This window comes from Pseudophryne corroboree, unplaced genomic scaffold (genome assembly GCF_028390025.1).
Source record: "Pseudophryne corroboree isolate aPseCor3 unplaced genomic scaffold, aPseCor3.hap2 scaffold_841, whole genome shotgun sequence".
Taxonomy (NCBI): domain Eukaryota; kingdom Metazoa; phylum Chordata; class Amphibia; order Anura; family Myobatrachidae; genus Pseudophryne; species Pseudophryne corroboree.
In genome coordinates this window covers 219,668-236,876 of record NW_026970420.1, presented here as the reverse complement: position 1 = coordinate 236,876, position 17,209 = coordinate 219,668, and the positions used below count along the sequence as shown (strand labels likewise).

Sequence of the window (17,209 nt, the reverse complement as noted above, 5' to 3'; positions counted from 1 at the left end):
CAAAGTTGGCTTCAACCCTCGTCTGCATATGAAAAGAGACAAGGGGCGTGCAGGGCATGGCGGCCTTTTGCGGCGCTTGGATGACCCCTAGTTCGCATTACACACCTCCACCCTCCTTCGGTGTGGGGCTCATGTTGGCTATGCCCCAGCCCCTGAAGCATTCAAGCTGATTTCTTGCAGCAGCTGGGCACTGTAACTGCTCCAGAGACGCTCTGTAAGGCAAGTAAAAGGGTGTGGGCCCTGCAGCACTACCTGTAGTTTGCATTGTGCGTTGGAAGGCACGAAGTAAGCAGACGGTAGAAGTCAGGATAGTGCGCAAGGGCATAGAAGGGAGCGGCTCAAGAAAAGAGAAGTGGAAACAGACAGCAAACTAGGCTGGAGAGAGACCTGAGACAAAGAGATCTGAATTATACGAGAGCCGACCAGGGGAAACACAAATTATGCAGTCAAGTTTCCCACATTTGGGGAAAACGCAGAAGCAGCACACCCAGAGTGCAATGGGTGAGCCTTGCCCTGGGAGAAGCACCTTCATGATCATAGTATCTCACCTGGCAGGTAAGTAGGAGTTGGGCTAGAGCTGGGGAGGGTCGCTGCTCGAGCATCCCCCTGTCAAGTAAAGGAGATTCAACTGAGGCAGCACAAGGGAACTCTCATCTGGGGACAACAACTGCAGGGAGAACACATATTTTCAGATAAAAATCTTGGTCATGCTCTGGTTTCTCTTCAGAACGAACAAATCTTTCGCCTTTTACTAAAGATTTCCGTGGAGAGGAGCAAAACCGAGTTTTATCTCAATTTTTGCATGCCCCATCTTTTTGGGGTTTCTTTTATCGGTTTAAAGATAGAATGAGTGTGCTTTAATGTAAGCTCATTTGCATAGAAATGACAGTAAATGTTTGTTTCTTTTCAAACAGAACTTTCTTGACCATGCTACTTGCTTGAAAGATCTGGGAGCACATGGAATACAGTACAAACCATGCTTATAGCAAGGAGAAGACAGGTGAGAAATCTGCTTTCTTTCAAATTGGGCGCTCACTTTGATCTGAATGAGGACTGCTGGCACGGCACTCAGGCGACAGGTGGAATCTTGGTCATGCTCTGGTTTCTCTTCAGAACGAACAAATCTTTCGCCTTTTACTAAAGATTTCCGTGGAGAGGAGCAAAACTGAGTTTTATCTCAATTTTTGCATGCCCCATATTATTGGGGTTTCTTTTATCGGATTAAAGACAGAACGAGTGTGCTTTCTTGTTAGCTTTAATGTAAGTTTATTTGCATAACAATGACAATAAATGTCTGTTTCTTTTCAAGCAGAACTTTCTTGACCATACTAATTGCTTGAAAGATCTGGGAGCACATGGAAAAGAGTACAAACCATGCTTATAGCAAGGGGAAGCCTGGTGAGAAATCTGCTTTCTTTCTTTCAAATTGGGTGCTCACTTTGAGCTGAATGAGGACTGCTGGCATGGCACTCAGGCGACAGGTGGAATCTTGGTCATGCTCTGGTTTCTCTTCAGAACGAACAAATCTTTCGCCTTTTACTAAAGATTTCCGTGGAGAGGAGCAAAACTGAGTTTTATCTCAATTTTTGCATGCCCCGTCTTATTGGGGTTTCTTTTATCAGTTTAAAGATAGAACGAGTGTGCTTTAATGTAAGCACATTTGCATAGAAATGACAGTAAATGTTTGTTTCTTTTCAAACAGAACTTTCTTGACTATACTAATTGCTTGAAAGATGTGGGAGCACATGGAAAAGAGTACAAACCATGTTTATAGCAAGGGGAAGCCTGGTGAGAAATCTGCTTTCTTTCTTTCTTTCAAATTGGGTGCTCACTTTGAGCTGAATGAGGACTGCTGGCATGGCACTCAGGCGACAGGTAGAATCTTGGTCATGCTGTGGTTTCTCTTCAGAACGAACAAATCTTTCGCCTTTTACTAAAGATTTCCGTGAAGAGGAGCAAAACTGAGTTTTATCTCAATTTTTGCATGCCCCATCTTATTGGGGTTTTATTTTATCGGTTTAAAGATAGAACGAGTGTGCTTTAATGTAAGCTCATTTGCATAGAAATGACAGTCAATGTTTGTTTCTTTTCAAACAGAACTTTCTTGACCACACTAATTGTTTGAAAGATCTGGGAGCACATGGAAAAGAGTACAAACCATGTTTATAGCAAGGGGAAGCCTGGTGAGAAATCTGCTTTCTTTCATTCAAATTGGGTGCTCACTTTGAGCTGAATGAGAACTGCTGGCATGGCACTCAGGCGACAGGTGGAATCTTGGTCATGCTCTGGTTTCTCTTCAGAACTAACAAATATTTCGCCTTTTATTAAAGATTTCCGTGGAGAGGAGCAAAACTGAGTTTTATCTCAATTTTTGCATGCCCCATATTATTGGGGTTTCTTTTATCAGTTTAAAGACAGAACGAGTGTGCTTTCTTGTTAGCTTTAATGTAAGTTTATTTGCATAACAATGACAGTAAATGTTTGTTTCTTTTCAAACAGAACTTTCTTGACCATGCTACTTGCTTGAAAGATCTGGGAGCACATGGAAAACAGTACAAACCATGCAGTATCACAAGAGCCTTTATTTGATCTTTCATGAAGATAGAGCAGAATTGAGGACACGTCAACAATTTCTGCCAAAGGTGGTTCATCTTTCCACATGGTGCCTTTGGCCACTGACACCTTCGTTGAGTCAAAGTCTCTGGCTGTGGTCAGAACTTTGAAAATTTATGTCACCAGAACGGTTCAGATTAGGAAAACAGAGGCTCTGTTTGTCCTGTATGCTCCCAACAGGATTGGGTGTCCTGCTTCCATGCAGACCATTATGCGCTGAATCTGTGGTAAGATTCAGCATGCTCATTCCACGGCAGGATTGCCGTTACTGAATTAGGTGAAGACCCATTCTACTAGAAAGGTGGGTTCATCCTGGGCAGCTGGTCGGGGAGTCTCAGCATTGCAACTTTGCCGAGCAGCTATTTAGTAAACACTTTTGCTAAGTTTTACAAGTTTGATACCTTGGCTGATGATAACCTCAAGTTGGGTCATTCGGTGCTGCAGAGTCGTACGCACTCTCCCACCCGTTCAAGAGCTTTGGTATAACCCCATGGTTCTTAATGTGACCCCAGCATCCTCTAGGTCGTATGAGAAAATAGGATTTTAATACCTACTGGTAAATCCTTTTCTCTTAGTACGTAGAGGATGCTGGGCACCCGTCCCAGTCCATACTGTGTCTGCAGTTATTACTTGTGGTTATACACATGTTGTGTTACGGTTCTGGTCAGCTTTTTGCTGCAATTGTTCATGCCGTTGGCTTGTGTTCTGTTGAATGCCACGTTCTGCGGCATGCTTAAGGTGTGAGCTGGTAAGATGCTCACCTTAGTTTAACAATAAATCCTTTCCTCGAAATGTCCGTCTCCCTGGGCACAGTTCCTATAACTGGAGTCTGGAGGAGGGGCATAGAGGGAGGAGCCAGTTCACACCCTTTGAAAGTCTTAAAGTGCCCATGTCTCTTGCGGATCCCGTCTATACCCCATGGTTCTTAATGTGACCCCAGCATCCTTTACGGACTAAGAGAAAAGGATGCCCTTGTGTACTATCCTGACTTCTCCTCCCGTCTGCTTACTTTGTGCCTTCCAACGCACAATGCGAACTACAGGTGGTGCTGCAGGGCCCACACCCTTTTACTTGCCTTACAGAGCAGCTCTGGAGCTGTTACAGTGCCCAGCTGCTGCAAGAAATCAGCATGAATGCTTCAGGGGATGGGGCATGGCCAACATGAGCCCCACAACAAAGGAGGGTGGGGGTGTTTAATGCAAACTAGGGGTCATCCAAGCACTGCAAAAGGCCGCCATGCCCTGCATGCCCCTTTTCTCTTTTTATATGCAGATGAGGGTTCCAGCCAACTTTGGCCCACTGCTTGGATGACATCACCGTATGCAAATCCGCCTGCTGCAGACCTTCCCCCAGGAATGCTTGTACTAGTTGTTGGATATGGTTTGATATTTGATGGTGCTTCAGTATTAGGCAGCCTTCCGCCCTCCCATGTTCATCTGAAAAGATGTGGTCTCCCTGCAGTTGTTGTCCCCAGACGAGAGTTCCCTTGTGCTTCCTCAGTTGAATCTCCTTAACTTGACGGGGGAGGGGCTGCCCGAGCTGCCACCCTCCCCAGCCCTATCCCAACTCATACTTATTTTACATATTAGATCTCTTGATCATGAAGATTGTTCTCACAGGGTGAGGTTCATCCATTATATTTTAAAATAGGAAGGTACAAATTACATATTTGAATTGCATCTATGTGCTGGATTCAAATGCCCCCCCCCCTTCCTTTCTCAATTGTGCCCGTCAGCAGCTATTCTAAGGTTGCTGCCAATGGGTGTGACACATTAATTTCTTCTGTGGGGTACACTGGACTCCACAAGGATTCACATTGGGGTGTAGAGTAGGATCTTGATCTGAGGCACCAACCGGCTCAAAGCTTTTGACTGTTCCCAAGATGCTCAGCGCATCCTCCTCTATAACCCCGCTTCCATGAACAGGGAGCTCAGTTTGTAGTTGGTGCCTTCAGTAGCAGGCCACTTAACAGGGGCCTGCCTCAGGCAGCCTATTCTTAGCTATTAATTTTGACAAGAAAAGAAGAACTTGTTTTATGAGAATCTACAAGGGCTGCTGCAGGCTAGGTCTAATAGACATCTTTACTGCAGCTTCATCACTCCCAGCGGCGCTGTATACTCCCGTGCCCTGGTTGCTGGGTCACTGCAGCGGAGGCTCCGGTTTCTTCCTAAGGTCAGTCACACACACACACCGCCCTTCCGGATCACGAGGCCGCTGATTAAGGGGAGCGTGGCCGTAGGGGGTGGGCCGTGTGCGCACTGGGGTGGACACTGATTACTGGGCAGCCGCTCCACTAGCCACCAGGTACAGTTAAGGAGCACAGGTCTGGGGGTTTTTCTCCTATATTAACCCAATTTTGTACTGCCCGCAGCGCATTGTGATAGGTAATAGGGCCTGATTCAGGTTGGATTGCAATCACAATAAGCGATCCAACTGCAAAAATTGCTAAGAGCATACGCATGTGCCTGCATGCGATCGCCTCTGCCTGTCAATCGGGGCAGGGGGGGAGAGTGGGGTCAGCAACACTCCATTTCCAAGTCAGGGATGGAGCAGTGCGGGGGCAAGGCTTCAAAATGGGGTCTGCAATGGAGGAGACACAGGGGGCGTGGTCACAGCGGCTGTATGACATCACATTCAGCCGCTGTGATCACAAAAATGGTGGCGGCTTCCTGCGCGCACATACAGTCTGCACCAGCAGGAGGCTACACCATTGTTTATGATCACGCTGAACTGCAGTGCGACTGCAATTACAGCATGGTCAAGAAGGGAGGTGTCATACTGGGTGGCCATGCCCTGTCACTGTGCAGGAGCCAGCACCGCTTACACACTAGTCCCCGGGTGCAGCACCCAACCCCCGGGACACCCGGAGCAACAAAATGTAGATTCAGGCCACCAGGCCACGCCCCTACCTATGAAATCATGCCTCCTTTTTACCATTGCGCTGCTTATTTGCACGCACTGCATTACAATCTCCCTCGACACCTCTCTGGGTGTCACCAGTGATAGTGACACCTCTGCCATGCTTGTAGCAGCTAGTCCAAAGATCTATGCCTCAAGCCCTGAGTGTTTGCCCTTGTGACTTGTTGATCATCATAGCGAAGCAGATGCTTACAGAAAACTGCAGGGGCTTAGATTGAAAATAAAAAAAATTGATGGGTATAAGGTAGAGAGGAGCAGGTTCGGTTCTCCGAGAACCGAATTCCCCACGAACTCCACGTGGTTTACACTGGTCTGAGGCAGGCTCGGTTGTTCCCGCCTGACTCGGAAAACCTGAACAAGGGAAAATGTCATCATCCCGCTGTCGGATTCTCGCGAGATTCGGATATTATATATAGAGCAGCGCGTTGCCGCCATTTTTACTCGTGCATTGAAGAGAGAGCGGAGAGGACGTGGCTATGTTCTCTCAGTGGAAATCTCAATATCAGTGCTCAGTATCAGTGGTTACTTATTGCTGCTCAGTAATACTAGTAGTGTGTCTCTCCTGCTCAGTGTCAGTTCTCAGTAGTATCCTCATCAGTGCTCAGTATCACTGCTCATTGTCTTGTGCTGCATTGTGGTGCTCAGCATACTACAGTACATTACTAATAGTCCAGTGCTGCATCTTGCTGCTCAGTGTCAGTTCTAGTATCCTCATCAGTGCTCACTATCACTGCTCATTGCATTGTGGTGTTCTGTATACTACAGTAATATAGTAACATATAGTAACATAGTTTTTGAGGTTGAATAGAGGCAAATTGCCCATCGTGTTCAACCTGTTTTAAGTTGTGATGATTCTACATACTTGCTGAATAATGTTTTATGACTAGTTAGCTACTATAACTCATGTTACCCCCGGATTAACCATGTTGATATTTTAAGTATTATAACCTTGGATAGCTTTTTCATTCAGAAATGTATCCATTCCTTTTTTAAATCCAATTACAGAGTCCGCCATTACCACCTTCCCTGGCAGGGAATTCCACATCCTGATTGCCCTAACAGTGAAGAAACCTTTCCTCCATTGCGTTCTGAACTTTCCTCCAGTCGCAGCGAGTGACCACGTGTTCTTTTAATAAATAATTCCTCTGATAACTCTTTGTTATGTATCTTTACATATTTGAAGATATTAATAATATCTCCTCTTAGGCACCTCTTTTCTAGTGTATACATATTCAGCCTAGTAAGTCTTTCCTTATAGTCCAGTACTTTTAGGCCTTTAATCAATTTAGTCTTCAGGATCTCTCGGACTTCCATGAGCAGCAGAGTAGTGCAATGGAAGGATGCTGGGCGCATAACCCAGAGGTCGATTAATCGAAACTATCCTCTGCTATGTGCATTTTTTTTTATAATTAAAGTAATCAAAAACTGGGATTGATATTTTGGCTCTTTTATTTTTACTTAAAGTACAATAACTTTTATCATTTTAATTTGTTTTAATAGTATATTGACAGCATTGTTTTCTTTAAAAAATCCACTTAATTTTCTTTACCCTATTACTGAAATGGTAATTGACAAAAACAAACTACATTGTCACCAGAAGAGCAATGCAAAATGTACAAGTGATATATTAAAATCATCTTCCATCTTGAATTTCAATGATGCATTGGGACAACAATTTTGTGAGAAACATCTTCACCCATAAAGAAAGATTTTCTTAATTCCTTATCTGTGTGCTGATTAGATATTACCTTGTTTTCACATTAAACAGACTTCCACATGAGAAAGCAGCAAGGATGCAGTAACGTTTATGTTTCCTGGTGTCAACCTGTATTATTTCAGTAGACATTGAAATGAGGATGCATCTTGCTGCCTTTCCAATGTAGCAAGTTTAATTCAGTAATAGGTGAAAAAACATTCCTACAAAGGTGTTAATCAGAGACTTGGCTTTGTGGACACTTTTCAGAGAGCAAATTTGTTAGCATAAAAATAAAGTCAGAAAATGAAGAGCTGTTTAATCACTCAATTGGACTTTTCTGCCAGCATAATTTTTTTTTCTCTGCAACCCACTGCTAAATTGTGCTTCCTAGCTGTTTTTTATAAAATCACTTAATCAAATCTAACTCTGATTACATCAGAGAAGGCCAGGTACCCTACACCATAAGAGGGGGTTTGAAATTTTGACTTGTCTACTTAAAGATCACCAAAATCTGATCACAAGGTCAATTACATCCCTGGGTGGGATTGAACCACCAACCTTTTGGTTAATAGCCAAACATGCTAACCGATTGCACCACAGAGACACCTCGTAAAAGTCCATTCTGACAAAGGCTAATAAGCATTCATCTAGAACGTTTCCTAGAAAAACTTTAAAAAGTCAATAATCTGGAGAGTTTTTGTAAGAAACACATTGCTACTTTCCCATGATGAGTGAGTGCTTCAGGATCTCTTGCACTTACATGAGCAGCAGAGTACTGCAACGGAAGCATGCTGGGCCCATAACCCAGATGTAGGCAGATTGAAACTATCTTCTGCTATATGCATTGTTTTTTGTTAATTAAAGTAATCCAAAACTGGGATTGATATTTTGGCTCTTTTATTTTTACTTAAAGTACAATAACTTTTACCATTTTAATTTGTTTTAATAGTAAATTGACAGTATTGTTTTCTTTCAAAAATCCACTTAATTTTCTTTACCCTATTATTAAAATGGTAATTGACAAAAACAAACTACATTGTCACCAGAAGAGCAGTATAAAATGTACAAGTGATATATTAAAATCATCATTCCAGCTTGAATTTCAATGATGCTTTGGTGCAACAATTTTGTGAGAAACATCTTCACCCATAAAGAAAGATTTTCTTAATTCCTTACCTGTGTGCTGATTAGATATCACCTTGTTTTCACATTAAACAGACTTCCCCATGAGGAAGCAGCAAGGATGCAGTGACGTTTATGTTTCCTGGTGTCAACCTGTATTATTTCAGTAGACATTGAAATGAGGATGCATCTTGCTGCCTTTCCAATGAAGCAAGTTTAATTCAGTAATAGGTGAAAAACCATTCCTACAAAGGTGTTAATCAGAGACTTTACTTTGTGGACACTTTTCAGAGAGCAAATTTGTTAGCATAAACATAAAATCAGAAAATGAAGAGCTGTTTAATCACTCAATTGGACTTTTCTGCCAGCATAGTTTTTTTTCTCTGCAACCCACTGCTAAATTGTGCTTCCTAGCTGTTTTTTATAAAATCACTTAATCAAATCTAACTCTGATTACATCAGAGAAGGCCAGGTACCCTACACCATAAGAGGGAGTTTGACATTTTGACTTGTCTACTTAAAGATTACCAAAATCTAATCACAAGGTCAATTACATCCATGGGTGGGATTGAACCACCAACCTTTTGGTTAATAGCCAAACATGCTAACCGATTGCACCACAGAGACACCTCGTAAAAGTATATACTGACAAAGGCTAATAAGCATTCATCTAGAACGTTTCCTAGAAAAACTTTAAAAAGTCAATAATCTGGAGAGTTTTTGTAAGAAACACATTGGTACTTTCCCATGATGAGTGAGTGCTTCAGGATCTCTTGCACTTACATGAGCAGCAGAGTACTGCAACGGAAGCATGCTGGGCCCATAACCCAGAGGTAGGCAGATTGAAACTATCCTCTGCTATATGCATTGTTTTTTGTTAATTAAAGTAATCCAAAACTGGGATTGATATTTTGGCTCTTTTATTTTTACTTAAAGTACAATAACTTTTACCATTTTAATTTGTTTTAATAGTATATTGACAGTATTGTTTTCTTTCAAAAATCCACTTAATTTTCTTTACCCTATTATTAAAATGGTAATTGACAAAAACAAACTACATTGTCACCAGAAGAGCAGTACAAAATGTACAAGTGATATATTAAAATCATCTTTCCAGCTTGAATTTCAATGATGCTTTGGTGCAACAATTTTGTGAGAAACATCTTCACCCATAAAGAAGGATTTTCTTAATTCCTTACCTGTGTGCTGATTAGATATCACCTTGTTTTCACATTAAACAGACTTCCCCATGAGGAAGCAGCAAGGATGCAGTGACGTTTATGTTTCCTGGTGTCAACCTGTATTATTTCAGTAGACATTGAAATGAGGATGCATCTTGCTGCCTTTCCAATGAAGCAAGTTTAATTCAGTAATAGGTGAAAAACCATCCCTACAAAGGTGTTAATCAGAGACTTGGCTTTGTGGACACTTTTCAGAGAGCAAATTTGTTAGCATAAACATAAAATCAGAAAATGAAGAGCTGTTTCGTCACTAAATTGGACTTTTCTGCCAGCATAATTTTTTTTCTCTGCAACCCACTGCTAAATTGTGCTTCCTAGCTGTTTTTTTATAAAATCACTTAATCAAATCTAACTCTGATTACATCAGAGAAGGCCAGGTACCCTACACCATAAGAGGGGGTTTGAAATTTTGACTTGTCTATTTAAAGATCACCAAAATCTGATTACAAGGTTATTTACATCCCTGGGTGGGATTGAACCACCAACCTTTTGGTTAATAGCCAAACATGCTAACCGATTGCGCCACATAGACACCTTGCAAAAGTAGATACTGACAAAGGCTAATAAGCATTTATCTAGAACGTTTCCTAGAAAAACTTTAAAAAGTCAATAATCTGGAGAATTTTTGTAAGAAACACATTGGTACTTTCCCATGATGAGTGAGTGCTTCAGGATCTCTTTCACTTACATGGGCTATTAACCAAAAGGTTGGTGGTTCAATCCCACCCAGGGATGTAATTGACCTTGTGATCAGATTTTGGTGATCTTTAAGTAGACAAGTCAAAATGTCAAACCCCCTCTTATGGTGTAGGGTACCTGGCCTTCTCTGACGTAATCAGAGTTAGATTTAATTAAGTGATTTTATAAAAAACAGCTAGGAAGCACAATTTAGCAGTGGGTTGCAGAGAAAAAAATAACATTTTAAACCTACCGGTAAATTTTTTTTCTCGTAGTCCGTAGAGGATGATGGGGACTCCGTAAGGACCATGGGGGATAGACGGGCTCCGCAGCAGACATGGGCACTTTAAGAAAGACTTTAGATCTGGGTGTGCACTGGCTCCTCCCTCTATGCCCCTCCTCCATACCTCAGTTAGAGAAACTGTGCCCAGAGGAGACGGACAGTACGAGGAAAGGATTTTTGTTAATCCAAGGTCAAGATTCATACCAGCCACACCAATCACACCGTATAACTTGTGATATACTACCCAGTTAACAGTATGAAAACAACATAGCATCAGTCCAAGACCGATGAAAACTAACATATAACCCTTATGTAAGCAATAACTATATACAAGTCTTGCAGAAGTAGTCCGCACTTGGGACGGGCACCCAGCATCCTCTACGGACTACGAGAAAAAGATTTACCGGTAGGTTTAAAATCTTATTTTCTCTTACGTCCTAAAAGATGCTGGGGACTCCGTAAGGACCATGGGGATTATACCAAAGCTCCCAAACGGGCTCCTGCGGATGACTCTGCAGCACCGATTGAGCAAACAGGAGGTCCTCCTCAGCCAGGGTATCAAACTTATAGAACTTTGCAAAGGTGTTTGAACCCGACCAAGTAGCAGCTCGGCACAGCTGTAGTGCCGAGACCCCCGGGCAGCTGCCCAAGAAGAGCCCACCTTCCTAGTGGAATGGGCCTTGACTGAATTAGGCAACGGCAATCCCGCCATAGAATGCGCCTGCTGAATCGTGTTACAGATCCAGAGAGCAATAGTCTGATTTGAAGCAGGGGTGCCAATCTTGTTGGCTGCATACAGGACAAACAGTGCTTCTGTTTTTCTGACTCTAGCCGTTCTGGCCACGTAAATTTTCAAAGCCCTGACCACATCAAGGGACTCGGAATCCTCCAAGTCACGCGTAGCCACAGGCACCACAATAGGTTGGTTCATATGAAAGGATGAGTCCACTTTTAGCAGGAATTGAGGACGGGTCTGCAATTCCGCTCTATCCATATGGAAAACCAGATAGGGGATTTTATGTGATAAAGCTGCTAATTCCGACACTCGCCTAGCGGAAGCCAAGGCTAATAACATGACCACCTTCCAAGTGAGATATTTAAACTCCACCATTTTAAGTGGTTCAAACCATAACCTTAACACCACGTTAAGGTCCCAAGGGACCACCGGAGGTACAAAAGGAGGCTGAATATGCAGTACTCCCTTCACAAAAGTTTGTACTTACTTCAGGAAGAGAGGCCAATTCCTTTTGAAAGAAAATGGATAAGGCCAAAATCTGAACCTTAATAGAGCCTAATTTTAGGCCCAAATTCACTCCAGTTTGTAGGAAGTGAAGGAAGTGGCCCAGGTGGAATTCTTACGTATGAGCATTCCTGGCCTCACACAAAGAAACATATTTTCGCCATATACAGTGATAATGTTTAGATGTCACGTCCTTCCTAGCCTTTATTAGCGTAGGAATGACCTCATCTGGAATACCCTTTTCCGCTAGGATCCGGCGTTCAACCGCCATGCCGTCAAATGCAGCCGCGGTAAGTCTTGGAACAGACAGGGCCCCTGTTGCAACAGGTCCTGTCTTAGAGGAAGTGGCCACGGATCTTCTGTGAGCATTTCCTGCAGATCTGGATACCAGGTCCTTCGCGGCCAATCTGGAACAATGAGAATTGTTCTTACTCCTCTTTTTCTTACTATTATCAACACCTTGGGTATGAGAGGTAGAGGAGGAAATACATAGACCGACCGGAACACCCACGGTGTCACTAGGGCGTCTACAGCTACTGCCCGAGGGTCTCTTGACCTGTTGCAATACCTCTGTAGCTTTTTGTTGAGGCGGGACGCCATCATGTCTATCTGGAACAGTCCCCACCGACTTGCAATCTGTGCGAAGACTTCCTGATGGAGTCCCCACTCTCCTGGATGTAGGTCGTGTCTGCTGAGGAAGTCTGCATCCCAGTTGTCCACTCCCGGAATGAACACTGCTGACAGTGCGCTTTGATAAAGCTAAATATTTATCTTATTTAAAACCCTTTGTGAGGTCTAAGAACACTGTACGCTATTTGCGTATGGAGTACTGTAAGGGTACGCTCGTTGCGTAACAATCGCTTAGCCGTGGTCGAGACGCTCAAGCGTCACGTTCGCTCACGGCCAAGAGATCACAGGCAGGCACGCTATTGGCTGCTGACTAACGTAATGGTTCGCTATAGCATAACGGACGCTGTATCGGGAGCGGGCTGCTCGAGCGATACAGACGCTCACGAGAATACGCTGTTGGTATCGGGCACACTTATAGGTGAGCGACTACCGTAATGCTACGCTATCAGCGTAGCGGACGCTCGAGACCACGAGGAGATCACGAGCGGCGCCGACGCTCACAATGTTAAACCTTTATGTCTAAACCACAAACAATGTAATTTGCTGTAAAACCTTAGTGTAGAGATAGGGTGTAAATGCAACACTGTATAACCTTATTAACTCAAAAGCTGTTCGAGCGTCACCGACGCTCTGAGAATACTTAACACTATAAGAAATACACAAATACCGTGCTTAGGGTCCAACGCCTAATATATATATTATGAATGTTATACTTGCAAAAGAATTAATACAATACAAGTCATACACTACAATATAACATAGACTAACTAACCAGGTAACTACACAGTAAATACAATACAAGTACGTTTAAGAGAAAATGAGAGAAAGAGAAGAGAGAGAGAGAAAGATATGGCCCATAATAACAAGAAAAGACAATATGATTACGGAGAAAACTTACGCACAAAGGAAACGATCGCATGCGCCTCTGGACATCCAGCTCCCGATTTTCAGCAATGATAACCGATGAAGAGTGAGTGCTGGATGTGATCGGCCTGTCTATTTATGCCCCACACACAATACAATTCAATGGTCCCTACAATCTCATTGTTCATTGGACACAGGAATTCGTCTTCGCATTATAACAAAAGGTCATAGGTTGATTCATACAGGTGGGCAGTGACTATTTCCAACAGCTCAGGTGGGAGGGAAACTGGGTTTCCCGCCGCATGGATAAGTAAGTGCAAATACAGTAAATGTTCATAAACTTCTTATGTCCATAACTATTCGCACGAGCGATTGATCCGCTTCAAACCAACACCGGAATATTGCTAATTAAATACTCTTCCGATGGATACTAAACACCACTGTATTACTCCTGTCTGACCCTTCGTATCAAACAATGAGGGATCTCTCTGTCCAGGAACATACTACATTAACTAAACTTTCAGAATCTATCAAAGGGACCATAATCTACAAAATGCATTATATGGTGAAAATATGTAACGAAAGAGTCGCCCGCTAGACGCACACAATCTCTACCGTAAATGTGCATACCGTGCGCCTGCGGGTGCCCGCAACAGTGAGTATGCGCACGCACGGTAGAGCGCACGCATGCGCAGCAGGGACACATATGAGGTGCAAATATGGCAGTGTGCATCGTGATATTTTTCTGACTTTGACAGTCCACCCTTTGGCAGTCAACAATAACTGCCACTTCCTAAAACATTTCAAAAAGAGAAAAATATATGTCAGGGGTTAATACATTTACATGGTTGGGTAGGGGAGGAGAGGAGAAGGTAGGAAAAGGGTATGACCTAGTGAGATAGCAGAAGCATGTGTGTATGAATCCATGTTTGGGGGGTCATGTATCATCGTGCCGTACGTGTTTTAAATCAAGCTTTGAGGTATTGCGAAGTATACATTTGAATTCCTTCTTATCCCGTGGTACGGGTCTGTGGATGGGCTGTCAAACTTTACCGAGCTTTTTTCGGATTTTGGTTGTAACAAAAATGGGGAGCACATTTTAGTTGATGATACATGAATGGGGGAATATGTGATTGCTGATATCTGTGCCTGTATTCCCTATACTATGTGTGTAATTACCTGAAGGTTGTAGAGATGAAGAAAATACATAGTTACGGTAAATGCAGTGGTATTCTATGTCAGGTTAATGAACATTCGTCGATTGAGGTCTTGTTTGGTGTCTGTTGAATGCAGTCTTCTTTGTGCTTTTGCCCATAAGGTGCGAGCAAAAAGCTTTGTCAATGTCCATAGATTTACAAAAGTGTTGGGCTAGAGTAATTTTAAAATTTCTAGGGAAACTGGGGATCTATGGCATAGTTCATCAAAAATCTGTGTATAAGGTTGTCAAAACTTCTTCTTTAATCCATCTGTTGTCTGTATATCGGCTCATCAAATTCCTCGTCCAAGTGGGTCTTTTTACCTCAGAGGAAAACGGAAAAACAGGTGAAAGAAACGGACCGTAGAAATCGCATTACAATTTCCTCACTCCTTAAACTCATCACCCTGGTACTTCGTTTGCACTTCGTTAAAGCCTGACCGCATCTAAATATCAAGCCAATCGTTATGATAACACCTAAGATACATAGGAGAAACTTCCCTACATCCATTATAACTCCTTGAGCCCATTCTCCTAAACCGGAGAACCAATTTCGCGGGTTCAACCATGACACCCAACTAGTCAGCTCATTACTCACAGCAGCAAGGGTGAGATTGTGTCTCCTGCGAAATTCCCACTTCAATTGGAGAATATCGTCCATCTTTTGGTCTATGACCTCGACCGGGTCCTCGGTACTATTCGTTATATATGTGCAGCATTTCACGCCGTACTGCGTTGCCAGTGTGACACAATATCCACCTGTTACTGCTGTGAGATAATTGAGAATCATTCTATGCTGAACTAGTTCTGTTTTATAAGCTTGAAGTTCTCTTCCAGTATACCTAAACGTGTCATCATACATTTCTGTGATATTGTCTAACAAATTTGCGAGCGCAGATATGTATTTATAATTCAACACTCCTCTGGCGGTGCGAGTGAGGTCTAACGCAAGTAGAAACTGAATCCCGGTGGATTCATGGATCATGTCAGAGGCCGGGTGCTCTGTTCTTTCTATCAGGTGCCGTTTAACTACGTGCTCGTAATGGGTGTGAGTATAAGGAGTTTGGGCAACACGGTGTATGTCTTTCATTTTGGCATGTGATACAGTCATTACCTCAGGCAATACTTTTCCAATATAACACAATCCTTCAGAGTTTGGGGCAAGCCACTTATACGCCTTCCTCCCGCATATGAAATATGCATCATCGGGGAGAACATATGGGACGGAGTAGGACATAACCATATTACACATTTTCCATGTGAAATCTCCTAACCCTAATTCTCCCATCTGTCTAGTACACGTATCAGCTTGTACGATATGTGCACAGTATCCTGGTGATACCTCTCCAACTCTCGTAATCCTACTTCCTAGGGTATACCTATACCGGAAAGATTTTCCTCTACTGGCTATGTGGCGTATAAGCTCTGTATCTGTCGGCATTCTATCTGCTCTATATGAAAAGGTCATGGTTTGGTTACTCCATGACACTTCCCAATTTCCCGGCTTTCGGGGATTGGAAATGTTAAAACATATGAGGGATCTATCCACATGATATTGGTGGAGCTTCAAACTAGGAGGACTGGAGATATTAAACCTCCTGTCCACCGGTCTCCCACCACTTAGCTCAAGTACCTCCCCTATCGTTAAAGGAAATGGTACTAGTCCTGATTTGCTATGACCTTGAGGTACTTGAGAGCATACCCAACAATCTGTTTGATTTAACACGCTACCCACTAAGGAGTGATAGTCACTCAAGGGATGCCGGTCCATGTGGATATTAAAACTGGATTGGCATTTCTTAATGCACCCATCCTCGACTACGTTGTCACAGAGCCTACAGATACAGTTTTCTTCAGCTAACAATCCTTCACAATTCCTTCTATTGTCAATGCTATCGGATCGTTTTCTGATACTCGCCTTTGCTTGTTGATTATGTTGTTCTCGGAAAACTACGCCTCCATCTCTGTCATCAGAACCCATTCCAGAACCTCTCTCGACCTCCATGGTACTCTCGCCGGAACAGACTGCTCTGGTCAACATCATGGTCAACAGGAAAATCCGGATCACAGTCTCTTGGGGCAAGTCCATCTTATAGGAGGAAACGAAGAAGAATGAGAAGGGGGGGAAAATAATTTGAGGGAGAGGGGATGGGAAGTTGGAGAAAAACAATAAAAGGGAACAGGGAATCGACAACTGCTTTTGATCTTGTGATTTTCAATGCTCAGGTGCCGCCTCAGTCCTCCTGGAACAGACACTCCAGTGATACAACGTCCTCTACCGTCTGTTCCTTATCACGGGACCTCTCTGGATCAGCAACCTTCTTACAATGGGACGAATGAACCCAAGTCTCTCTCTCGGCAACTTTCAATGCTGTAGTGCTAGTCAATAAGACTTGGTATGGTCCTTCCCATCTGTCAATAAGGCAACCTGAGCGTAGAAAATTTTGTATCATTACATACTCCCCAGGTTCAATGTCATGACAATTACTTTCTGGTAAATCAGGAATCACCAACTTCAAATTATTATTTTGATTCCTTAGCTGTTTACTCATATTAACCAGGTACTTTACAGTCACTTCATTGTTACACTTCAAATCATCCTGAGGGTTAATCATAACATGCGGTTGTCGACCAAACAAGATTTCAAAAGGGGACAGATTAAGAGGGGACCTGGGAGTGGTTCTGATGCTGTACAGTACAATGGGTAAAGCTTCTGGCCATGTCAATC

General features: G+C 43.0%; 7 non-coding genes across 7 annotated transcripts; 5 read left to right on the top strand and 2 right to left on the bottom strand.

Moving 5' to 3' along the window:
• Positions 1 to 400: 400 nt before the first annotated feature.
• Positions 401 to 563, bottom strand: LOC135042858 (U1 spliceosomal RNA). The gene has a single exon (XR_010235918.1). It is a non-coding gene; the product is annotated as a U1 spliceosomal RNA (small nuclear RNA).
• Positions 564 to 707: 144 nt separating this feature from the next.
• Positions 708 to 823, top strand: LOC135042871 (U5 spliceosomal RNA). The gene has a single exon (XR_010235926.1). It is a non-coding gene; the product is annotated as a U5 spliceosomal RNA (small nuclear RNA).
• Positions 824 to 1,093: 270 nt separating this feature from the next.
• On the top strand, positions 1,094 to 1,209 carry LOC135042869 (U5 spliceosomal RNA). Its single transcript, XR_010235924.1, has one exon. It is a non-coding gene; the product is annotated as a U5 spliceosomal RNA (small nuclear RNA).
• A 286-nt stretch (positions 1,210 to 1,495) lies between these two features.
• On the top strand, positions 1,496 to 1,611 carry LOC135042872 (U5 spliceosomal RNA). Its single transcript, XR_010235927.1, has one exon. It is a non-coding gene; the product is annotated as a U5 spliceosomal RNA (small nuclear RNA).
• Positions 1,612 to 1,889: 278 nt separating this feature from the next.
• On the top strand, positions 1,890 to 2,005 carry LOC135042874 (U5 spliceosomal RNA). The gene has a single exon (XR_010235929.1). It is a non-coding gene; the product is annotated as a U5 spliceosomal RNA (small nuclear RNA).
• Positions 2,006 to 2,280: 275 nt separating this feature from the next.
• LOC135042877 (U5 spliceosomal RNA) lies at positions 2,281 to 2,396 on the top strand. Its single transcript, XR_010235932.1, has one exon. It is a non-coding gene; the product is annotated as a U5 spliceosomal RNA (small nuclear RNA).
• Positions 2,397 to 7,758: 5,362 nt separating this feature from the next.
• TRNAN-AUU (transfer RNA asparagine (anticodon AUU)) lies at positions 7,759 to 7,832 on the bottom strand. The gene has a single exon. It is a non-coding gene; the product is annotated as a tRNA-Asn (tRNA).
• Between the last annotated feature and the right edge of the window lie 9,377 nt (positions 7,833 to 17,209).